The 26,473-nt window shown below is 43.1% G+C and overlaps 1 protein-coding gene across 1 annotated transcript in view; it reads right to left on the bottom strand.

Annotated features, from left to right (window-relative positions):
- Positions 1-26,473, bottom strand: part of FBXW7 (F-box and WD repeat domain containing 7) — a 547,043-nt gene that overhangs the window by 467,110 nt on the left and 53,460 nt on the right. The window contains exon 2 of the mRNA XM_069242654.1: positions 8,581-8,712. The gene's annotated coding sequence lies outside the window, so the exon portion shown is untranslated. The remainder of the gene's footprint in view (positions 1-8,580; positions 8,713-26,473) is intronic.

A 26,473-nucleotide genomic window follows, 5' to 3' on the forward strand; every position in this document is an offset into this window, starting at 1 on the left:
TACAGAGATATTTACAAAGGAATGCTGACTGGAAGTGATAACCATAGAAAATTAACCAAAATCTGTTTCAGATGAGAAGCGCTTTAAGCGATATGGAATAACTCACCATAGAATACTGTTCTATCATATGAAGGAGAAAGGACTTGCTGAAAGGTTATAATAGGTTTTACCTGTGAGTATGCAATTGGCAAATCAAAGTGGTCTGGCATTAAAAGAAGAGTTGAGAAAGATGTTGGAAAGTTATAGGAAAACTCCTTATGTGTTGACTAGAGAGGCTCATTAAGATGGTCGTGGGTTCGACTACACAAGGCAATGACCTACTCTTGTTGAGGGACATGCAGGGGAGAACAAATTATGGGCCCCAATGAGCTCCTGTATCCTTAGAGTACGTTTTACTGCAGCCCACCAGTGTTGGGACATAGGTTAACTGAGCTTACTAACGACCTCAAGCTTATAACTTGTATCTAAAAGGGGGAGACCCACAGAAAGAAAAAGAGGGCAGGTCTCGTCTCCTTTGGATTTCGGAGACATTACCCCAACACTTCAGAAAGGGTGCAGGTGACATTGGTAATGAAAGGAACATCGTCCCTTCAAACTCAAGGTAGTTGCCTTAGAGGAATCATCAACCATCATGAAATGGGAAGGGGGATATATGACCAGTTGGAATACCTCTATGCTGTTCTGAGGAAACACTTCTGCAATGAAGACCGACTGCAGGTCTTCAGGCACATGACCTTCTTACTATGCTGCCTATATACAGAGGGTCCTGAGAAGAGGGTGGCTGTCCTCAGCCTGTAGTGCACCTTTCTCTGTTCACTTGCTCTAGCTGGAAAGGCCACTGACTGATTTGCCTCTCCACAACCATGCATTTCCAATTCTTACTGCCTTTCATCCCCCAACCAGTGCAAGTCTGCTGAGCAGATTTGTCTGAGAAATAAAAAAATATTTGGTTCTTTACCTTCCCATGTTGGGAGTTGCTGTGGTAATCAAAAGATATGGGGGCAAGATATGTGGGAGAGTTGGCCAGCGGTCCAGCAAAAGCGGATAATGATGCAGGCCTTGCTTGAAAGGGTAATTATGATGAGTTTCCTGTAGTGTGCTTCTTGATAACATATGGTAGTGCTCCTGAACACAGGCTACATTAAATTACTTGGTTTACACTTTGGAACTGTCCATAAGTGGTAAACTAAAGTAACCAAGTATTTTTTGGAATGCAACTACTGGGAGCTGACATTGTCACACTGCTTAAGCTTAAGACTGTAGGTACATCACAAAAAACAAGCTCATCAACAGGCCTTGTCTTGTTGTTATAAGTTCATTTACAGAGGCATTCCTCAAGTTCGGTCATCTTGACATTTTCCAAGCAAATGTGCATTAAGGGCTCCTTCTAAGGGGATCCAGTACTGCTGATCAATGGGCATGACTTTGAAACATGCATAGTTTAACTTAGGACAAAATGTTTTTGTCAAATGCAATTCTGATAACAATATTCTGGAACCACATCCGCCATCAGAAAGAGGCAAGGAAGTCCAAAAATGGGGAACAAAAACACCACACGAGGCAACCAGAGGTTGCTCCATGCCCTCCACTCTTAAAATTTGTGCTAGTGACCTCATGGCAGATGCATTGAAGAGAGGTCATGGTAAGTCTGGGACTGGCTAGCACCGACAGACTGCTACATTGAAAGATGAGCCATTATGGTCTGGATCAGAGTAACAGTGCAGAGATGTGGAGGAATCTCTGCAGACGCTCTCCCATCACACACAGGACAAGGGACAGGAGAATTGAGGACACTCTCTAGAGCCTGCTCACAACAGACCCTGCTAAGTTGGAGGTAGGTTCCATGGCTAAATGACCAGAAGGGTGGTCTGAACTGAAAACAGGAATCACACCTACAAGCAAAGAACAAAGCAAAAGTATACCAACACTTCCTACAGCTGTATCAGGCTATAGCACAAATCTGGAAGGCAGATCTTCAAATATAGACTTTGCCAGAGGGGGAAATGCTAAGTGTGAAATAAGTGAAGGCTTAACTTCCCCTACATCTCAAAGAAAGATTGTGGCACGACAGGGGAAAGGTTTACTGGCTATCTTGATGTATGCACTGGGAACTTGATTTAGTGAATGGTAGGGGATCCTACAATTACCTGTATCCAGAACAGCATGGTTTATAGACACTACAGGATGGTGTTGCTGATTCTTTACCATTAATCTGTGGTGAGAAGAATGAAATGCATTTTCAGGTTCCAGAAACAGCATCTTCAAGACGCTACTGGCACTACACTATCTCTGCCACTCACAAGAAATGGGCCGACTGCTGCTTAGAGCTAGAGATGGACGCTGTGTTACAGTGTACCAATTACAGGTGCCGAGTGCCAGCAACAGAACAGAACAGAAATCAATAACTGGAAGTTATGGTACTGCAAGAGGACAAGCTGAGAAAGTGGTGGTTTCGTGAACACATATGGAACAATCACAGGGAAAGCAAAACAACACAATATGCTTTAGCACTGGAGGTGGAAGGGTGTTACCAATAGCCAAAGCTCAAGCACAAGATGGCACCACTGAGCCATTGAGTCGGACTTGCTCAAAATGCCCCAAAACTCAAGAAAACCTTCAAAAATAAAAACTGGTCACATTTCGGTGATAGTTACCTCCTGCAGACTTATTTGATAAATGAAGTAGCTCACGGAGCGTTTGGGGGTGTGGGGCTACAAACCCTAGTCAAAGCACAGTTGGAGTAAAGTCTAGAAGCACAGGAAGAGGATGCCAAAGAGCAGTAGTGAAGGAATAATATAGGATATGTTTTCCAGAGAAGGCAATGGACTTTTCAGTTCAACTTTCTGAAAAATTGCATCCAATAAACAAGGAAGCCTAAAGGTTTGTCACCATTCTTTCACCTAAACCAAGAGTTTTGCCTACTGCTTTGATACTTATTTTTCGACACAGAGATGTCATATTACGTCAAACAAGAAAAGTGGACCCACTCAAATGGAAGGCTGCAATGGCATTATGATCTTATTGGCTATGCTACAAAACCACCTATGCAAGTCTTTTAAATTCATCAAGCTGAGACTGCTAGAAAAGAAATGAAAGCATGTTGATGTTTTCAGCAATGTTTATAGTTTTAAAGAGGGAAGGCCTTTGACAAGGAATCAGACCATGCATGGGACTGACTGGAGGGATGGAAAAAATATTACATAGCTCTAGAAGTATACAGCCTTCTCAAATCTTCACAGTCCTGGGCCAGGTACACTTTCAAAAATAGTCAATCACTGGAAAACCAACGGACAGAATTAAGAAAAAAAAGAAATCACAGGTTAATTTTTGCTTTACACTGTCTACCACTATCAGCTGTGCTGAGGCATCACTTATCAGCTTAGTGGTCTGGAAGCAGAGCAACAATAGGGATACATTACAATTTGAATCTGTGCTGAAATTAGCTGTTACGTTTAGGGGGATCATGAGTGCTTCAACAAAGAGCTGATGTAAGTGTAGAATGGAGGGGAGCAGGAAACAACCTGGTGGGTTGGTGGATTTCTTTCTTTACAGGATCTTCAATCTGCTGCGCAGTCACCAATGAGCCAGGAAACCCAGTGCACAGCAGGACTAGATAAGAAATCTGCTCCACGAACAGAGACCTCCAGGGTTTCAGAGTGCCAGGACTGGGTCAAGTCCTACTTCCCTTTTTGTGTTTGAGCTTAGAATTTGACTTGGACTTGCTGGAAGACCTCAACTACAAATATGATCGCTCTCAGAAGCGGCCTAGGGAGAAGGACAAAGTCTGCGTCCATGACTTGAAGAGGGGACTTGCATGAAGGCTGAAACATCTTGTGTTCTGCAATGTACAGCTTTGCCTTCAAGTCCTTGATAGTTTACTGGTGTATAAGGGCACATTTATGATACGACGTCAAGACGTGACCCAAACCCAGACAGCAGAGACACCTCATGCGGATCCATTATTTACATTTGTTTTCTACATTGGTGCCATGGTTTGGAACCCATCGTTTTAGGTGGGGACATTGCTAACTAGGACACTGGAATTTGATTCAGATGTAATTGGAAGAAAATTGTGAGCTGTCCTCCGGATCTGCATCAGAAGGCAGAGAAAGAAAAGAACTGACTGCTAAGCACAGGGGGTAGCTCTAATATGTGGCTGCTCCACTCTGTCACTTCTGGAACAGTACACAGCCAATGTGAAATCCCAAAGTGCCACCCAGCGGCACACAGGAACACTGCTGAAGAAATGTATTCTATAGTGAGGAATCTGTGAAGCATTCACCAGAAACTAGAATTTGGGAAGAGAGTGGAGATCATATACAATTTGCTGCAATGAGCAAGACCTCCATTAAGGGGCTCTGACTAAGAAGACCACGATGGGCAGTCAACCAGGAGGCATCGGTGCATACATCCAAAGTTGTTATGGGGAATAGCATAAAACTACTGGCATGGAATATTCAAATCTTAACACTCAATCAAGCAATGTTGCATATCCATAGGAAAGAAGCATGTTTGTACTAGGCTTACTGGATGCTTGAGGTTTGCCTTCCGAGTTTTTGATATACTGCTGACATTGATTTCCCGCTAACTACAAAGATGTAGCTAAAGGACATGAATTATACGCTGAACGGAGAGTGGGACACACATACACAGCAGAAATACATCTAATAAATACTCAGGGAAGCAATGACCAAAGTTATGAAGAGGGTAGGTCTAGCATTGTAATAGTTATTATCTACAGATAGGTCCTAAGTATTAAAACAGATGTGAGGGTACACTGCTTGGAACCTGTCAAACCACTCCAGGTTAGATGTGTCCAATACCTGCAGTAAAACACAGACCTCACATGTGAACCTGGAGGTTGCTTTTGGAAGCACTGCAAGACCTGGGATGTAGAAAAGACCTATATTGGACACAGCAGCCTTCTGAGAAAATGATAGTTCAATTCTTTACAGAGGCTTGGATTGGGAAACTGAATGGAGTGTGTATGGGTAAAGTATGCAAAGTCAGAGCTGAAATGGAAAAGTTAGATAACTGGCAAACAAGATGAAGAAGCTGGATGCAGCGGCACTCACTAATCCGTAAAAAGGACGTAATCGGGCAATGAAGAGAAGCAAGGTGGGAGAAATTTATGTTCAACACAAGAAATTCACTCACACACAAACACTACATCGGTATTAAAAATCATGGAGACTACTGGCATGGCTTGCTGGAAGGGAAGAGTTACAGATGAATTTGCTTACGCTGTGTAATGACAAGGGGAGTAGGTAATCTCTCGGCAACAATCAACTGGGTCTTTGAAAACTATTTTAAGTATTTGCCCTCCTAGCCACATCTGCATTCACATGTAGAAGTGCTAGACTTCAACTTCAAAACATTGATTACACATACGCAAGAAGAAAGAGAATATTTAGAAGTGCTATTTCACAGGGAGGATTTGATGAGATCTATCCAGAGAGGTAGACATCTGGGCTGCGACAGCTTTTCGGCAGAATTTTACATAACCTACTCAGAAACGGTAGAGAATAGGCTCCCAGAGATTTATGCAGAGGCCAGACAAAGAGTAATACCGAATGCTTCTATGAGGGTAGAGATCCTTTGAATCATAATTCATATGCACCTGTCAATGATGAGCAATACTCAGTAAAGCACTTACGGGCAGACTCAAGAGGCTTATCAGAAGTTTGATGCACCAACATCGCGAAGGGGCAACATCTTAAGTTTTTGAGGTAATTATAATCATGTAATGGGAACATGTGGAAGCTGTACTTGACATTCAGTACTACCAGCAAAAGTATAAAACAGCATTATTACAGTAAAATAATTTGAAACCAAACGTCATTAGATGGATTGAGCTCCTCTACACTGCACCTCCTAACAATGGGCAGGATGGAAGATATCAGATAGCTGGGGGTTAAGAAAAGTACCAGCTAAGGATCTGCCCTTTCCTCCCTCCTAGTTTCATTAGTAAAGGAACCACTAGTGAGTAAACTTAGACAGAACTTGTCAGACTGGGGTATACATGTGGAGATAAGCACGCATGACTTTTTCCTGTATGCAGAGGATATGTTGATCTAGTTATAAGAAAAGAAGCTCTAGCTGCCCTCCCTTCTAAAGGAGCTAGATAATTTTGTGAAGCTGACAAGTCGCTAAACAAATTAACTGATGCTAGTCCATTTTGTTCACTTTTGGAGGCAATGGTGAAAAGAGAAATGAAAGCTCTACCAGATCCGAGTACGAGAAGTGAGGTTCACAAAAATATTTGCTCGGGCGTACCGAATACTCAGAAAAGAATGCATGTGATTTAATATAATGTGGTTAGCGAGTAATAGTATTGAAAAAAATGTGATCCCATCCTGGAGTAGGCTCTGCCTCTTGGTTATGGGAATGGTTGCTCTGGTGAAAATGATCATGTTTCCCAGTTGTCCCCAAGTGATTTAATGTGTCTCACACAAACCTGTTGAGTTTCACTTAAATATTCCTCAAACGTCTACCTGTCCACCAATTCCTCAAAGCATTATTTCTGACAAAAATAAAAAATAGGTTTGCAGTTTTTCCATTTAGCTTCCTGCGAAGAACCACTAACAACTTAATTGCAAGCCTGCTTATTTATTGCCCATAATTTGAAAACCTATTCAGTTTATTAGAGTTTTCTTCAAATGTTCCTAGAAACAATAGCCTTGTGCTTGGTCTTTAAATTTAGATTTTCTAATTCGAGTTTGAACTAAGCTGCATCTGCGCTCTTGCAGAAACCAGCACCAAAAGAAAGGAGTCTTTCTCATAGAAGTCTTAAATACATTCCAATTTATCTCTGCACTAGCTTCAACGTCCTACATCTGGGTTGATTAAAAAAAAGAAAAAATGATTTCACGTTATTTTACCAGTGGTATCACCACAAAATATTTTATACATTACTCACCAAACCTTTATGTCTTTCCTAGGACTTTATTTCCAAATTACCTAGCAAAGGGGGAGTAATCTGATAAAGAGGATTCCACATTCCACACTGCCCCATCAGTCTGGGAATGTGACTTTTTAGCATGATAGTAGAAAGAGAAGTGTTTTCCCTTGGTTCCAACTGTGCCCAAGTCAAATTTAGGGATGCCATACCATTCACGACCACTGGCAGTACGGTATTATTTAACAAAGTGAAATGACAAGGGTATGTCAGAGTCCCTTACCAAACTGAGATCTTCACAGACTACAAGCTACCATTTTGCAAGAGAGTCTACATGTTGACAAAAATCAACACATGTTAAAAGCCACCATGAACATATAGTCAGAGAATTCTCAATTGAGAAAAGGATCTTGCAAAATCGTCTACAATCAAGTCTTGATGCCTGGGAGAAAGAATGGCAACACCAATCTTCTCTTCCTAGAAGATGAGAAATAGAAATCAGAAGATCAAAAATTCTGGTTTAAAAATATGCCTGTTGGACAATTAAGCTCTGTTCTTTCCTTTTTACCATGCAAGACTTGGTGAAAATCCCAAATGTCACTGTATAAGCTACAAAGCTAGAATACGTTAATCACCGTACATTGAAAAGGTCACAAATCTACATAATTACGCAAAGTAGCACATAACCTTTGAAATGTTTAGGACAAATTTATCTATCATCCAGTAATATGTTTACATCTTGCATCAAGCAAAATTGTAAAGTGGAACAAATGCTGCATCACATCCTAGAAGACATTTACATTCATAATTGAGGGCTCAGGCAGCTGTAGGTTGAGACAAGGCTCATGTTTGCCAGAAAGGCACTACTGCATATTGATTCATCTCAATTTCTAAATGCTCTGACAAGACACATCAGCATATGTGAGACTTTAGAAAGTGATAATTATATTTGTTTATTGAATGTTTAGATCATTTATTAATTTGTTTAGGCCATAAGAAAGAGAACTCCCTACCTCTTAACCTAAGATGCTGCCCCAACATCCTATCATTCAGGAAAGGCATCAAGACTTAACTCTTCAAATATTATTTCTGTGATGATTAAACAAGCTTCTCGATCCACACACACCACCTTCAATGCCGCCCCCTCAAGTGTTCTCCTACTGTCATACCCGTGGCCACATGACTTGTATTCACTGGTTTAATTTTGTTGATGACCTCACCTTGTTCCATCCTACTGTACGCTCTCACCCAGCATCTCTCCCCTTCTTGTTTCTTGTGTTCTTCAATATGCTCACTCATGTAAAACCTTTTGTAAAGCACCTTAATATTGGTCTGGTGACAAGGTGCTATATGAAAATCTCAAATAAAATAAAAAATACAATAGCAAACATATCACTTTGAAAAAGAGTGATTATTGCTGACCTAAACCCTGATGTAGGCAATTTGGAACTAGGGAGTGCATCCAAACATAAGCACATTACAGACATTTGCTAACAGGGAAGACAGAAGGAGGCATAATTATTGCAGGAATAAAATGAGTGAGCGACAGCACTCCCTTACCACTCTCCAACCAAAAGTGCCCACTCCAAGAACCATCATTTGTGAAAACACAGTTGCAAAAGTGATTTTAGGAAAAATATCTAAACGTCTTATGGTGAGGTACATCAGTATGTGGCTCTCACCTTTGTGAGGCTCCAGGAGCCATGGCTTGCAGCCCTGTGCAAATCCGTTGCTTTGGTAGATAAACTCTTCTTTGCCTCGGATGAAGCCACCAATCTGTGCACTCTAACAGACTCCCCAATGCCATTCGGGCTCTAAAAAGAAAACAGAAAAGTCTCCATCTTTAAGCCCTGCTTATGTTAAGCACATCATAATGGCAGCTAATGAGAGAACAAATGACATTTTCAGTAAATGTGTTCATGTATACATTATGAAAGAAAAGATGCAAACCACAACGTTAAAATACTAAATCACACTTTTAGTACTGCCGCTATCATACATTTCTATTGAGACCATGTCTCAGCGACTCACGTGTGACCTCAATCCCATGAAATAATGTGATTAATTAAGCAAAAAGAAAATCAGACAATTAAGGGTAAGAATATCAAAGGCACTGGCAGGCCGGATGTCTACTCTGAGAGTTCATAACCAGCAGACTGCCACCAAAAGACCTACACCATGCTCTTGTGTATGATCATAATATAAATTGTATCATGGCCTTAAGTGAGACTGCAGTTTATTGACCAGGTGGTTATGACCAGTCATACTCTTGCTTTACCACCCACACTGTCCCAAAGGTTATTTTTGGAGTACGATTTTAAGATTGGCTTAGTATACAGCCTAAGGATCTTCCATTATTTCATTATTTTATTACATTGGTTCAAATAAACAACAATCACATAGTTCAGTTTCAAAAAGAGTATAGCAACTTTAACCCCACAAGAACAGCAATAACTGAGGAAACTACACTGGAGGTGATATTTATAAAACCACATGCTGTCATACAGACTGCCTTTCAATAGTCAGGTCACGATCACTGGGATGTCCAGAACCATAATGTATCTCACTGTAGAGCCACAAAAGCCCTGCATGTGTGAAGAAAGTTAACTGTAATAGATGGCACAGACAGAGTGCGTAAAAAACATCCATTACATGGCGACTCAGAGAGAAGCAGAGAGGGGGCAAGGAAGCCAGACTTTACGAAAGCTGGGACACTATTGGGCTCTCAATCTCTGGGCAGGAGGCAGAGCAGGGTTGGTGTAATCACCTGTGATAGTCACACAAGACAAATGAGTATCGAACTGATAGTATAAAAACAAACTGTGAAAGATGACACATGTCATCTTCAGCAATTTTGACTAACATTACTGACGGCCACTTCCAATTTTTAGTTTCCTGTTTGGTACCAAGATTAAGTGCTAACATTTATTCACATTTTTGGCTAACTTCTCGTATCTGTTTTTTGCTTTTAGGTTTTACTTTCTCCATGTCTCAGTATGGGATTCTTGTGACTGCTGTAAAAAGCCAACAGCACAAGAGACATGAAAAAGAAAAAATTACAACACTTGATTTCTTCCCACAAGATTTGGTGGCAGTTCTGACTCAAGTTCTGCTTCGGCAACACAGCCTTAGATCAGTTATTGATTGTAGGTCTCAAATCACATCCGATTTTAGGCAGTACTCTAAGTCAAGTGAGAGAGGTTAATGGAGGCTCTTAATTCCAACATACTTGCTAGATCAACAGAGGGAGAATGCAAACTAAAACCTTTAATATTTCCTAAGGCTAATAACGCACCAACTGGTTGAATAAGCCACAATCCTAGCAGTTGCTGAATTTGCAGACAAGAATGGATTTTATTTTTTACTTTTTGGAACTAACTCTAAACTGACTACTGTTAGATATGTCCCTAGCCTTTCAAGAGGATTTGCTAAAATCACTTACGGAGGAACTTATGAGTGTTAAGCCTGCTTCTGATGTTTTATATCTGTGATCTGACCCCCAGATAGTTGGGCCGTGGATTGAAAATGTACTATACCCATTATTTAGTGCAGTAAATGAGTAATAAGTACTAACTGTAGAACTCCTTATGAACCCGAACTGCCTGCCATTAAAATATACACGGCCTAACTTAAAAATCAGGAAGGGTTTCCAACTAATTAAAGACAAAACTAAGTTCTGGCAACGGCTAATTGAGCTCTAGTCACACTGACTTCTTTCTTCAGTTTGTATCTGCAACGCTGCACTCAATTAAGATATCATCAAGGACTATCACTACTAAGATCGCTTTTGGACACTATGGGTTGTTTATGAATGTCAAGGAAGAATGTTCTGGCAACCTGTCTGGGGGACACTGGTGCACTCCGATGTATCAGGCTTTATGTTATGAACAAGTACCAGGATGAAAAAGAGGATATACCTCGTGATGTAAAACAAGTAGCATTAGTTACTTGATACAAGAAGGACATTTGACTCTCGGATGGCTCTGCCTGTCTGAGGTCCTCAAACAAATGGGGTTCAGTCCAAAAGACATTGCATGGCTCAAACTATTATACAGAGACCCAGAGGCTAGAATCAAAGTAAATGGTGTAACTTATAAGGGCTTTTCACTGGGAAAATGGATGAGGTAGTGTTGCACAATTTCTCCTATAGATTTTGCCTTAGCATGGGAACCCTTGTGTGGAAAATGGATTTCTTCACTTGGTGTGAGGGCTCCATTTTGTTTAACCTTTAACTCCATTCTGTATATGTTACGAGCAAAACTGTATGCCTTCAGCAGCTGTGCTTTTTTAGTTTCTTAAAATGTACTGGTTTCTCAGAAATGTTTTTGAAACTTTGCAGATGGCTTAACTGCCCCTTTTGTTCTCAGAAATGTTATTTTGTGCTTCAACATCCTGTTGTTGTGGTTCAACGGGGTCACAGGAAACGCTTCTTTGAACATGTTTGGAAGTTATGACACGTGTATGGTGTGGTAGAGCGGGTACTGCAATAAAGACATATGGGGGGGTGAGAAGAGTTAGTTTCACTTGGTCATGGACACTTTCTGGGTGTGACCAGCTGCAGCAAAATAAAATGCTATCTTGAAGCCTACTCTTACTCCTTGTATTCTATATGGTGGACATCAGCCTCCTACAAAAAGAGGTTTGTGTATTTACTTCACAAATTTGGAGGCACTGCTAAGATCCTCCTGGAGAGAAATTCAAAAGAGTAAAAGGCTGTGTGTGACAGGGGAAGGAGACCAGAGACCGCGGATCGTGGGCCCCTGCTCAAGGACAGGTTTCTTGCAGCTGCCATCTAACGTCGCCAATTTCCATCCCCTGTAAAGAATTTCTCCCACTGAGGCCCGTAGGAGGCCGAGGAGACATTTGACCTCAAGAATACGAGGATCCGGACCTGACCTATTTGGTGAGACTGTTCTATGTCACTTGTAAACCTGTATCCTGGTATTGACGTCATATTGATCTTGGTACTTGTTTGTGACCTTCTCATAGGTAAATTCCACATTTAGGACAACCATGCGTAACCTCAAGAAATGCATTTCTAAATGTTCTTGTCGGGACCCCTTGCCTGGACGAGTCTATACCCGTGCCAGCTGAAGGTAGTCTAGCCTGGATAGCAATGAAAAAATATGGTGTGGGCCCGACCCTCTGGGATCCAATTTGGCACAAATATACGAAGAAAGAGGGGGATAGACAGTGGCCATTAAATGGATCCTTTGACGATGACAACATTTTTTACAACAGACATTATTTAAGAAAAAATGTTAGACAGGAATGTGGGACAGTTATCAGACCTGGTAAAAAGAGGCTAGAAAATGGGCCATGAAAGAGGCCAGGGAATATGAAAAAGAAAAACAAAAACCGCCAGCCTTGAAATTGAAAGAATATACTGACGCTAAAAAAAGAGTCAAACATTGAAGAGGGAGACAGGGAACTTAGAATGACTATACATAAAATGTATCCCTCTCTGTCAGAGTAAGACATACGACATAAGACTGCACAGGATGAATTGTTGGAAAATCTTTTGGAAAATCCTCCACCTTATGTTCCCATCCAACCCAATGCTCAAAGTGCAAAATCTTAACGTTAATATCCGTAATCCCGCTCCTCATATCGCTATTCCTCCTCCCCCTGGATCTGCCCCTAATGTCCCCAGTGTTGGCAATCAGGTTCTTGGCCCTCAAATACTTAATCGGGCCCAGACTATAAATATTCTTCTTAACTCAGTCCACATGCAAACCACACAAAATGCTGCTATAACAAACACTACTATGGGAGGAATACCTCAATTGAATAGTACTCAAAGTATAATGGTGACTCCACAGATTCATTCTAACATGCAACGAGGAACTGTTTCTTATAACTCACAACAGTCACCATACATTAGTACCCATATTAGATCTAAGAAATACAAGAAGGGACACAGGCCATCCTCTGTAGGACACACTTCAGACACCACTCCATGTAGTGTTCGGAAGAACCCCACGGTGACGTTCACTCGCATTAGTTTGCAGGATGGTCTCCTCTCTGAAGGAGAAAGACTAAGTATATCCCGAACAACTGATGCGGCCCTACCGGTTACTGTAAACAGGTGGATGACTGATGCTCCATACAGTATACAAATTCAGCCATCACTTTACATTAATTTAAAAACGATTTTCAGCAATATTGTCTTTTGGACTTGATGGCTAAATCGATCAAGAAAGAATGTTCTGAAAATGGTATAGATGTACAAACTACCATACGCCATGCCCAATATCATGCTGGCACACTTAACGTGGCCCCTATTGACAAAATAAAGGCAGTCAAGGGGCTGTTAGACACTGCACGACTACTAGATTAACTTCTTAAAGCGTATGGGTATGATGATAGTCTAGATAACATAACACACCCGAGACCCATGAGAGAGATGCAACCTAGTCCTGATCCCCTCAATCCAAATGCGTTTGTTTCACAATATTTACATACTCCCTGGCAAAGATCTGAACTTCTTTACATAAGAAAGGGCCTTTCCAACTATAGAAAAAATCCATCCAAACTTTATGAGAAACTTGAAGCTGCTAGCAAATTATGTGTCATGACATTTAAGGATATTGAAATGTTTTTTGGCACTCTTTTACCTATCTCGATATGGAGACAAATAAGGGATGTAGATAATATGGCAAGGTACACTGATACTTGGAATGTGTTAGAGGGGAATGACGCCACCTGAGCGGCTGGTGACCTCCCTTCTCAGCGCCTTCGCAACTTGTCTGACTGCATCATACAACACCTCCAAACACTCATACCTAGAAACAATGTAGATTGGGACAAAATAACAGCTTGTAAACAGAAAAATGAAGAAGAAATATCTGATTGCTTTACTAGGTTTAAGGAAGTGTGTTGTGACCATAGTGGACAAGACATTAATACAAATTCATTAATAACATGCAAAAGGACCCCTGTGACTCTACTAAAAATACTGAAAGTACATGGCCCCCTAAGAGCCCCTCGGAACTCCTAGTTATGGCCACATATTATGAAAATGTATTAAAAAACAAAAAAGAGGTCTGTGGTGAGAAAATGAAGGATTTGAAAACAAAAGTGTTAATGCAACAGACTTTCCATAATCAGGCCAAAGGTACAGGGCAGATGCAGAGGACAAGAGGACGTGGATGGTGGGTTGGCAGCGGGCAAACAAATACACCTGCGCAACAGGGAATGAGAGTCATAGGATATAATCCCTCTGCATATTGCAAGAAAGAAGGGCATTGGAAAGACAATTGTCCAGAACTACTAAATTCTGGCCAAGGAATGTAGAGAGGGATGGGAAATAGAAGAACGCAGGGAGGAAGAGGTGGGCCATCTAGACAATATTTTGGTGCACATTCTCAACAACAGATGTGAACTAATCACTTTGACACAGCACACATGGACAGCTCATATGTGGTAGAAGACCAAGTCGACAATATGGACTAGGGATGCTCACGAGAGGTTGAGATTGGCAATTCCAGTAGATCAGCGGGGACCGTGTGTAGAAATGCAGGGGAGTGTGGTAAAGAGCAGCCTTTTTTGTTAGACACTGGAGCTACCCGCACCTCCGATATCCACAGCCATCTTCCTGGGGCTCCCCTTTCTGGGTCTATTAACACTTAACTTGGATTTGCTGGAATGCCCGTACAAAGCCCCATATCAAAGCCTTTGGATGTTACTATTGGACTTTACAGTTTCCCCCATTCATTCATTCTCACTGAAGCCTGTGACGAAAAGTTGTTAGGGTTGGATTTGTTAAAGAAAGTGCATGCTCATATTTATTGTTCCCCTGATGGAGTATATGTGACAATTGTTAATCCTTCCACTTCAAAGAGTTACCCTGTTCTTTCCGCATCTAATTACCCCAACAGTTGTCACATATAGATCCATGTCTTTAGGCCAAAAGGAACCAATAAGGATACGCGTTAAAGAAGGCACATCCTTACCCTGCATACCACAATACAAGTTATCCCCCGAAGTTGAGGAAATACTTTTTTCTGTAGTACAGGACCTCCTTGGTAAGGGTATTGTGAAGGAGAGTTATGGTGGTCCCTGTAAAAGCCCCATACTTCCCGTCATCAAGTAAAGTCCTACTGGACAACAGACAGAATAAAGCTTGGTTACTGACCTGTGCGCTATTAACAAGATAATAGTACCACAATTCCCAATTGTACCAAATGTCACTACACTGTTCAACACGGTCCCACCCACTGCCAAATATTTCTCTGTAATAGATTTAAAGAATGCTTTCTTTAGTATACCACCTGCGGAGGAAAGTCAATATTTATTCTCCTTCATCATAAGAAACAGATGTTTCAAGTTTTGTCGAGCTGCCCAGGGGTATACGGAGAGTCCGTAAATTTTTTCACAGGCTTTGAAAAACCAATTGGACACTTCAAAATTACCAGATGGCAATGTCCTTTTACAATACATTGATGATGCCCTCATTGCATGTGACACACTTGAACAATGGCAACAAGCCACACAAAAGTTATTGTCACATTTAGCTATACATGGACATAAGGTTTCTTTACTCAAGTTGCAATATTGTCAACAGGAGATATCCTACTTAGGGCACCTCCTGTCAAAGAGGGGTAGAAGACTAGACCCACAAAGAATATCAATAATTTGCAACTTACAACTCCCATAAACACAGAAAGATGTTCAAGGGTTTATAGGTAATACTTCATATTGCGGACAATGGATACCCAATTATTCCCTCATAGCGAAACCTTTGGTTGCCCTCACTCTCAAAGATGTACATGTACCAACCACTTGGAATGATGAAACTGAAACAGCGTTCTGTGAATTTAAAAAGGCTTTGTGTAATGCATCTGGGTTAGCCACCCCAGATTATCAAAAACCATTTACCCTACGTGTACATGAAAACAAAGGTTGCAGTCTTGCATTGTTGACACAATCACACAGAGACAAAAACAGACCATGTGCTTATTGTTTGTCCAGCTTAGACCCAGTAGCATGAGCATTGCCACGTTGTCTCAGGACTGTAGCAGCAGCGTCGGCAACAGTAAAACTGAGTGAAGGATATGTGCTTGGACATCCACTAACAGTGATGGTACCCCACATTGTAGATGTCCTATTGAATAAAACACAGACACAACATTTGACAAGGGGGTTTATGATATCTCATAGACACAAATATGTCATGGTGAACTCCTTGTAAGGTTGTTAAATGCTTTAATGTTACCTGAGAAATTGGCTTTGGAAAAATGTTCAGCTCACAAGAAAATTGAGAATGATGTAAGAAAAGGAAATCCATTTGAAGACAGGACAGCAAAAATTCTGCACAAGCTGAGTACAGTACCATGTATGTGACAGGGACAGCTAGATGGTTACCAGAAGTTGGCATGGTGAACCAGACAACAGAGCGTGTAAAGGATATTCAGGACACAGCTACTCCGGAGGAATTTGCTGAGTGGTACATTTGTGCCACCTTAGACAGTGAAGGATGTTGGCAGTGGCGGCCGGCATCTTTAGGAGGAAGGGTGGTGGGTGGGAAGCGCGCGCACACACACACACACACACACACACACACACACACACACACACACACACACACACACACACACACACACACACACACACACACACACACACACACACACACACACACACACACACACACACACACACACACACACACACACACACACACACACACACACACACACACACACACACACACACACACACACACACACACACACATTAACAACACTCATAACATTCAAACATGCACGCACGCACCTACCATTCGTTTTAAAACATCACACACACACACAGTTACCTTCAGCCTCAAGGTCCCAGGAGGGTTGGGACTGCTGCCTTCCGTCATTGGCTGACCTAGATGACCCATTGTTTTTAGACTATTCTGTGCAGTTAACTTAACAATTGCATTCTATCCATGAACAGGTCAAAGAGGCACTGCCCAGGAGACTAGAGGGTTTGGACACTCCATCAAGCCAGGAGATGATATCTTTGTAAAGATTTCCGAAAGAAAAAGAGCCTTGAACCCAGGTGGAAGGGCCTCTTTCAAGTTCTCCTGGCCACCCAAACCACTGTGAAGTGTAACGGAAAGAAAAACTGGATTCATGCATCACATGTGAAAAAGTGCCCTTTGCCTTTACCCTATGACCAGTGGGTATTAGACAATTGTCCGGACACTGAGACTGAGAACATTCCATACCAAGTTCCTTTTGAGAATGGAGAAGTGATTTTAAATGGTGAAATAAGGACGCCTGAGGAACACGCTGACAGATCTACTTCTCCCCCTGAACTCTTTGATTCTGAGATATGTGGACCTGGATACGATTTGAGGAACAGGGTATGGATGAACTATTAAGAGACTAAAAGGAAGAAACAGTCCCAGGAGGGACTTCACCCAATGCCGGTGGTCAAGACCGCCAAATGTCCGGACCAGTACTTAAGCTTGCCAGTGAGGCTTGGAAGTAAAGGACACTGGGGATTATTATATCTTCTGTCTGTTAGAACAGATAAGGAAAATTGCTAGGTATGACAATATCCTGGAGGAGAAAAAGGAAAGACAGGGTATCGTAATATTTGCTGTATTACTTTTTGTTTATGCACATTGGTGGCATTTCTATTGCTTGAATGGTACGTTCCCATACATAACGTTCTTCCCACCACTGTTCCCCCTCCAGAACATCACTTTATAACCTTAGAACCCCACAAAGAGGCCCACAGAATAAATTATATGAATAATACCTTCATTAAAATATTGGGAGCAGCCCAGCAGGCCTTTAACAAGTAGGGCTGTTACATTTGTGGTCTGTTGCCTCATTCTACAGATACTAAAAGCCCATTAGTTCCTATATCTTTTACAAGAAATGGATCGTGTAGAGCTTATTATGAACTATCCAAAATGGTCACTTCAGAGGGGAAAAAAGAGATACTAATTGGACACGCCCCCTATTAGATGCCATACACAGAATATGCTGAGCCTATAACAATACACACAATGGTACCGCCCTGGAAATGGAAGTCCAACAAAAGTCTGACTGGTGGAGTATAAACAACACAATATGACAAATGCAAAGAAACTATCTATACCCCTACTCCCTGTAAAGGGTAGGCTATATATCCGTGCCCATGGCACTTGTCTTATTAGTGACAGTGATTGCTCAACGGTGATAACGTTAAATTGTACCAAATGTCCCTTGCTTGTACCGTCCAAAAATACATACTTTATATGTGGATTAAGTGCCTATACCTGGCTGCCAAAAAATTTGGTTAGGCACTTGTTTTATTGCTTTCTTGTTACCTCCTGTTTACCCTGACCCACCAAATTACAATATAGAGCATCAATTGCAGAAAAGAGAGGTAGATCAAAGGGACACTGAAGGGGAGGTAACTAAGGATTTATTTTTGGGTCTATTCTTTACAGTTGATGAAGGTCTCGCTAGTAGAGACATAAGAAGACTTACGCGAGTGGTTGAGGCTGTCATAAATGAGACTGCAGGAGCCCTGGCTAACATACCTGTTGAAATGCAAGCCAATAGATTAATGACTTCAAAATAGGATTGTTTTTGACATCATCCTGGCTGACTGTGGTGGTGTATGCCGGATCATAGGTTCTTCCTGCGGTCTATATATACTGCATAACGCTACCTCAGTACAATTGACCATAAAAAATTTGAACAGAATAGCTGCTGAGATACACCAGGAGACAGGCACCTGGTCCTTTTCAGGATGGTTATGGGGCCTACTTGCCACATGGGGATAGAAAATTGTTATTGTATTGCTTATAGTTGCTGGTGGAATATTGGGATTTTGTTTTTGTATCAATTGCTTGCCTATGATATGTTCCATGTGCGCATCTGCTTGTCGACCACCTGAAAGACAATACATGTTAAGAGACGTAGGCTTTAAGGAAATGTGTGGGACTGAATTGTAGACAAAATGTTCGCCTCACGGCAAAAAGGGCGGTTTGTGGAAAATTGACTTCTTAACTTGCCATGAGGGCTCCATTTTGTCTAACCTTTAACTCCATTCTGTATATGTTATGAGCAAAGTTGTAAGCCTTTAGCAGCTGTGCTTGTTTCGTTTCTTAAAAATGTACTGGTTTCTCAGAAATGTTTTCGAAACTTTGTAGATGGCTTAACCGCCCCTAATGTTATTTTGTGCTTGAACATCCTGTTCTTGTGGTTCAACGGTGTCACAGGAAACGCTTGTTTGAACGTGTTCGGAATTTATGACACGTGAATGGTGTGGTAGAGTGGGTACTGCAAAAAAAAAAAAAAAAAGACATAAGGAGGGGAGAAAGGGGAGTTAGTTGCACTTGGCCAGAGAGAGTCATGGACACTCTTTGGGTGTGACCTGCGCAAGCGAAATAAAAAGCTATCTTTAAGCCTACTCCGAATCCTTGTATTCAATTGGGTGGACATCAGCCTCCTACAATAAGAGGCTTGTGAATTTACTTTACACTGACTTGCTGGGTCAGGTAACACTACTTAGTTAAGGAACTGAGATGGGCTGAGTGTATTTCATTATATGGTGAAGACGTAATTTTTATGTGGTGCAACATAAAATAACCTTACATAATCTTTTATACATTTCTGAAGTGATTGGGAAATATTCTGAATTCCGAATCAATTGTGAGAAATCAATGATATACTCTGGTTCAAATCCACCAATGTCCAGCAGAGGTAAAGAGTAACTCAACGGGGATTTAAATATCTGGGAATTTACATAACGAGATCTAGATGATTTTTTTAGCCATAATTTGTATTGTTTACTAAAAAGATTCAGGAAAGAGCTAAAATGCTGAAGAAAATTACTGCTTTCATTATTAGGCAGATTTTCGCTATTTAAAATGGTGTCATTGCGGAAGTTCCTATAGACTCTTCAGAGTACATCTACCTGGTTCTGGAGTGACTTTTTCCAGAAATTAGAAAAGGCAAATAGCCTACATTCTATGGAATGGGAGTTCGCCACGCATAGCACTATAGAAGCTTGTCAGACATTGTGCTCCCTGACGTCCATGCAGACTACTGAGCCACACAACTCGACGTGATTAAGGGATGGACCCTTGCGTCTAGGGAGGAACCCTTCCTAAGGATTTATAGGGATGCATTTGGATCTCAAGATTATACAGCTGCAATATATGGGAAGAGAAATAAGGAGATTATCGATGGGTACTGACTCAGTAGCGAGGGCCAGGAGGGCAGCAACTAAGTATGTGCAATGGGAGGGAGCTGTGAACAGAGAAACCCCCTATGGGAAAGTGATTTTTTTTGTGGGAAGTGAGCAGCCTTAAATGATTTCAGAAATGGGATCTAACAGGAATAAGCAAATTGGGAGACATGTGAGGCCAAACACAAATGAAATCCCTAGAGCCATCTACGTCTGAATACAAGATGGCAGACACAGAGGTTCGAGTATATGCAATAAGCCATGCCATCACACCACATACTAGGAAAAATAAACAGAAGACAGCTTTCCACTGAAAGACAGAATCCTGGCAAAAGCAATTCCCAAGAAGGCAATATCCACAATATAGAAGAAAATAATTAGCAATGCATTAAATGTATTATATAAACTAACGGATCAGTGGAAAGTAAATTAAGGTGTTCTGGAAGCGGAAGAATGGATGAAAGCAACACCGGATCAAGATTGATAGAGGTTCGGCAAAATGAATACAGGTGAGTGCTTCAGAGGCCGTGGTCTCCTTCCACAATAGAGGAATGTTTTTTGATTGAGCCTCTTCTGGGAGGGAGTAAATGCAGATCTTGTAAAAAGTTAATAATAATGTTCATAATGGAACTTGGCGCAAAACTCTTTACACAGGGAATAAGAGATGAAGAAGCCCCACTGAAATATATGAAACTATTCAGTAATATGTTACTGATGAGGGGGAGGGGGGGAGGAGTGCCACCACTGCTAGAAGATTGGAAAAGAGACAAACTAGAGAAGCATTAACAAAAAAAATATGTATATGAGGGCAGAGGGTACCCTAACAAATTTTGACGAAATCTGGAGCTCATGGTTAACACATAGAGGATTGTGGTAAGGTACGCAACATGCTCAGTTCAGCAGTTACATCCAAGACAAGCATTTGCAATGCAATGTGCCTCACATTTGTTTGACTTAGAGCTATTAGCGTTGTAAAGCCCTAACTGGACTTTTCTTGCCACATAAATTGAAAACAAAAAGTAATACAGTTTTACATAAGCAAGCCGATTTAAAGAGCCACGCCATGAGCGTGAAGGAGCATACAAAAGGAAACAGAAGTTTACTTGCAGTCAAACTGATAAGCAGTTATGCAATTATCTATGTGACTGGGTCAATGTCATGCAAAGCGCTGTCCAGCGAGATCGCACTGTGTAGGAAATAAAAAGAAAAGAAAAAAGTAGTACAGAAGCCATGCGGAGGGCTAAACACCTGAAAAGGCATGACATATGCATGCCTTTCACAAATGAAATCAAGCCAATTTTAAAAGGCAAGCCCACAAACCAACGAAACTGATGGGCGTGACATGGGTGTGGTTAAAAGCCCACACAGAGATTACAATAGTGCCCGTAGCACTTGCGTGCTCAACCCTAAAGAAGGACACAGAAGGGACACCACCACTACCTTTTATGTACAGCATAACATGGGTTTTACTAAGTGACAAGTCACTAAGAATGTGAACTGGACATTTTTACAAATCAATAAAATTAAATAAAAAAAGAATTCCAAGGAAGAGGGAAGAAGGGTCAGTGACAGAGATGCCAAAGTAAACATCTGCTCTGTTACTACTATAGTACAAAGTATGCCATGGCTGTAGCACTGTATCTCTGTTGGTTGTCAGAGTGCCCTCCATTACAGTGAGTCCCTCACAGCCCGGCCTCTGGAAGTTTAAGTGATGACAAGTATAAGTTGTTCTGATGCATGTACATGACTATGTGGTGTGGCTTGCTTGGCAAAAGGGTTCTTGGTGGATTGATGTCTGAAGGATTACCAACCATCAATTTGGTTGTTTGGGGTAGATTTAAAATGCATGGGCTGTGGATGAATGATATTGATGTTTAGGGAATACAGACCAGAGCCAATACAAAACTGCTTCTGCAATTGTTAAGTAAGTAAAATGCCTCTTACTCCGAGATCTTGCTTTTAAATAATTTTAACAATACTCATTCATGAGAACCAAATATATAGCATGCAAGGGCTGCATTGGGTGAAAATAAGCTGCTCTTATATGTACAATTTGGTGATGATGAGTGATAAAGCTTGAGCAGGTCCTTGTGCCTCCTCCCCCTATGGCATTCTCCTGTTCAGCTTGCCCGCAGCCACCCTCTGCTGCCTTGGTTTGCGACTCTTTTTCTTTGCTTTTGCTAGTTTTCCTGCTACTTTTTCTCTCTTCTGCTCATTTTTCCGCTCCCTTTTCTCTCTTCTGCTTGTTCATTGCCCCTTAGCTTGCCTTTCTGCTCCTTCTTCTCTCTTACCCCCGTTTCCCCACCTTCTGCTGTTTCCCACCTTCCGCCTAACTGTGCCCGGCCTTCCCCCCCCAGGACCTACTTAATGAAGGCCACAGTCAAGCCTGTCTGTGCCTCTCCACACCCAGCGTCAGGATCCCTGGCCAGCCCACCATCCGCTGCTACACCACCAAGGAGCTCCTGGCCGTGGACCCCAGAACAACAGCTGCCACACATCCTTCCCGCAATCAACCAAAGAACCCTTCAGCTGCTGCCAATGCCACTTTTCATGCAACACAGGCCAGCTAACCTGCACTGAATCCTGCACCACTTCAGCCCAAAAGGCCACAAACACGGAATCACTCCAATGCATCCTGCTCAACGTCCGATCCCTCTGCAGACATGCCAAGGAAATCTGGGACACCATCACCACCCTCTCCCCTAACGTTGCCTTCATCACCAAAATGTGGCTCTCCTCGAACCCAGACATCGCCACCTCAACTCCTGACGGCTATAAGATGATACACCAAGACAGTCCCAACAAACTAGGAGGGGGCATTACCATCATCTTCAAAGAAACTATCCGTTGCACTGTCACCAATGATGACCCCATGCCTCTCATGGAACACCTCAACTTCCAACTACAGACCGACACCAAGACCACAATAAGAGGCACCCACATATACAGACACCCCCCAGGATCCCAATTGGCTTTTTGCGACACCATCTATAACCTCATCATACCACTAGCCATTGACTCCTATCACTACATCCTACGCGGCGACCTCAATTTACATGTCAAAGACCCCAACGACGCCAACTCCACCACACTCCTCAATAACCTAAACAACACTGGCCTCTCACAACTGGATGAACCCACACACAAAGCCAGTCACACACTCAACTCAATCTTCACTGCCAGCAACAGAATCAAATTCCGCCACATCACAGAACTCACCTGAACCGCCACACCATTGTCCACTTCACAATCTCCGACTCTCAGCTCATCATCCCCAAGCATCACAGCTTCTCCCACTGCAGCTGGAGCAAGGTAACAGAGACAAAATGGATACAGGCCCTCACAGCACCAGCCAACCCGAAGTGTCGTCAGACCCTGGCCAAGCCATCCAGAACATCTCTGTATGGATCACCAACTGCGCTGACAGATTCGCCCCATTGAAACCAGCAAAACAACAGCAAAACCTCAAAACATGCCAGCTGATACACCTCAGAGTCCAGAACCATCAAGTGCAACTGCTACCCACTCAAACGATGGCGTGCCACAAGGAACCCCTCCGACAGACCCGCTCATAAAGCAGCCCTCAGCAAGTACCACCTACGCATCAAGGAAGCCAAGAAAACAGCCATTATACCCTGCATTGACCCAGTGGCCAACCACACAACTCTTAAAAAAAAGAACTCTGCGACTCCCTCGCGGAATACTTCCACACCAAGATAACCTCCATCTACAACAATTTCGACCCCCAACTCACGTCTCAAAACTCCAACTACCTCAACCAACCAATGCACACCACCCAAACTATCACCACCTGGTCTTCGCTCACCACTTAGACCACTACAGCCATCATGTCTTCCATTCACTCGGGTGCACCCACCGATCCCTGTCCCCACTGACTCTACAGCCTCTGAAAAAAAAAATATATATAAATATTGACCGATTACCCTGCTCCCCTACCTGGCCAAAGTACTCAGGAAAGCCATCAACCAACAACTCACCGAACATCTGGAACAAAACCACCTACTTCAGGCCCCACAATCAGTACTGCGCGCCAACTACAGGCATGGCTGACCTTCCCCAAAGGCTTTTTGGAGGTGCCTGAAGCCATGCTATGAGTATCTGAGGGCTATATGGGGGTGTTGAAACACCAACCATGGATGCCTGATAGAAAGTTATGGGCCACAGAGTGTTATAACACGCTTGGAGAGCTCTTTACAAGTGACCAAGGGTGATATGAAGTTCTCGGACCCTGAACGTTGTCTGAAGGCCTCCAAGTGCCACTAGTTGTGTCTGAATGTAAGATGAAGATTGGTGACAGCAAGAGATGTCTCAAGGCACTGTCTCAGACATTTTGAGAGACTTTGATAGTCTGCCATGGTGTGTCTACAAGCCAACTATGGAACTCCAAGGGCCTAATGCTAGAGTATAAGGACCAGCTGTAGGTGTCAGACAACAGACTGAGGGTTTGTAAGGGCATGCTGGTGTTCTACATGATCATGCTGGAGGGTTCTGTGTGGATCCCAAGAGTCTCTGAGAGCAGACCTGGGGTGTTGAAGTAACAGTTGTGATGAATGAGGGAACGGTGACAGTCTCTGGTGATGTACAAAGGTCTGTAAGGACTAACTAAGTGTATCTAAAGGAAAATCAAAAGTATGCAAGTGGTGTCAAACTGACAAGGAAACTCCATAATTATTCTTCAGAGTTATATTTTTGCTTTACCGTCAAATACACAATTTCCTAAGTTTTGTCTCATAATCTGTAATTTCCTGTTTAGTAGTGGAGTCTGAGAGAGTGCGCTTCTGCAAACTAGAGGCCAGATGTAGGAAAAAGGGAAATTGCGACTTGCAATTTGCGAGTCTGTGCGACTAGCAAATTGCAACTCGCAATTTGCCATGCAGAAAGGCGTCTCAGACACCTTCTGCAACCCGCAATGGGGTCGCAAAGACCCACCTCATTAATATTAATGAGGTGGGTCGCAATTTGCGACCCCATTGCGAGTCTGGGCACACACGGGGATGGTGGCCTGCTGGAGACAGCAGACCACCATGTCCGTGACTGCATTTTAACCCCTTCCCCGCCACGGACGTAATGGTTACGTCCATGGCAGCGCCCGTGTGGCGCCATGGACGTAACCATTACGTCCAGGGACTGGCAGTCGGGGGAAGCGCTAGCGCTTCCCCCGAGGGCCGCCCCCCAACACCCCCAGGCCAGGGCTGAAAGGGGAATCCCTTCCCCTTTCACGCCCACCCCCCCCCGCCCCCCCCCCCATGACGTCAGCGCGCGATCGCGCGCTGATTTCATGGAAACGGGGAATGACGCGCTGGAAGCCATTTGCTTCCAGCGCGTCAAGGGAGAAGGTGAGTATTTCACCTTCGTGCGGGGTGGGGGTGCTCTCAGAGAGGCATCGAGGGAAAGGAAAGGGTTTTCCTTTCCCTCGATGTCTCTTTGAGCATTCCTGCTGCCCGATCGCGTAGGGGAGCGACCCCTTGGGCAAGGGTCGCTCCCCTTTGGGGGCACATGCTTTTTACGTCGTTTCTGCCCCCCCTGGGGGCAGATTGGCCCTATTTTTAGGCCGATCTGCCCCCAAGGGGGGCAGAAAGCCACTAGACACCAGGGATTTTATTGTTGCTGTGTATTTTTTGTGTTGGGGGGCGGCCCCTTGGGCAAGGGTCGCTCCCCTTTGGGGGCACATGTATTTTACGTCGTTTCTGCCCCCCCTGGGGGCAGATTGGCCCTATTTTTAGGCCGATCTGCCCCCAAGGGGGGCAGAAAGCCACTAGACACCAGGGATTTTATTGTTGATTTGTATTTTTTGTGTTGGGGGGCGGCCCCTTGGGCAAGGGTCGCTCCCCTTTGGGGGCAAATGTATTTTACGTCGTTTCTGCCCCCCCTGGGGGCAGATTGGCCCTATTTTTAGGCCGATCTGCCCCCAAGGGGGGCAGAAAGCCACTAGACACCAGGGATTTTATTGTTGATGTGTATTTTTTGTGTTGGGGGGCGGCCCCTTGGGCAAGGGTCGCCCCCAGGGGCCCTCATGTATTTTTGGGCAGTTCTGCCCCCCTTGGGGGCAGAGAGGCCTATTTTTTTTAGGCCTTTCTGCCCCCAAGGGGGGCAGAATCCCAATAGCGCCAGAAATAGTATGTATGTATGTGTGCTTTGTGTTGGGGGGTGGCCCATTGGGCAAGGGTCGCTCCCCCCAGGGGCGCAATGTATTTATTGTCGTTTCTGCCCCCCTTGGGGGCAGATTGGCCCTATTTTTAGGCCGATCTGCCCCCAAGGGGGGCAGAAAGCCACTAGACACCAGGGATTTTATTGTTGATGTGTATTTTTTGTGTTGGGGGGCGGCCCCTTGGGCAAGGGTCGCCCCCAGGGGCCCTCATGTATTTTTGGGCA

The sequence above is a fragment of the Pleurodeles waltl genome, chromosome 1_2 (assembly GCF_031143425.1).
Source record: "Pleurodeles waltl isolate 20211129_DDA chromosome 1_2, aPleWal1.hap1.20221129, whole genome shotgun sequence".
In the NCBI taxonomy this organism is placed as follows: Eukaryota; Metazoa; Chordata; class Amphibia; order Caudata; family Salamandridae; genus Pleurodeles; species Pleurodeles waltl.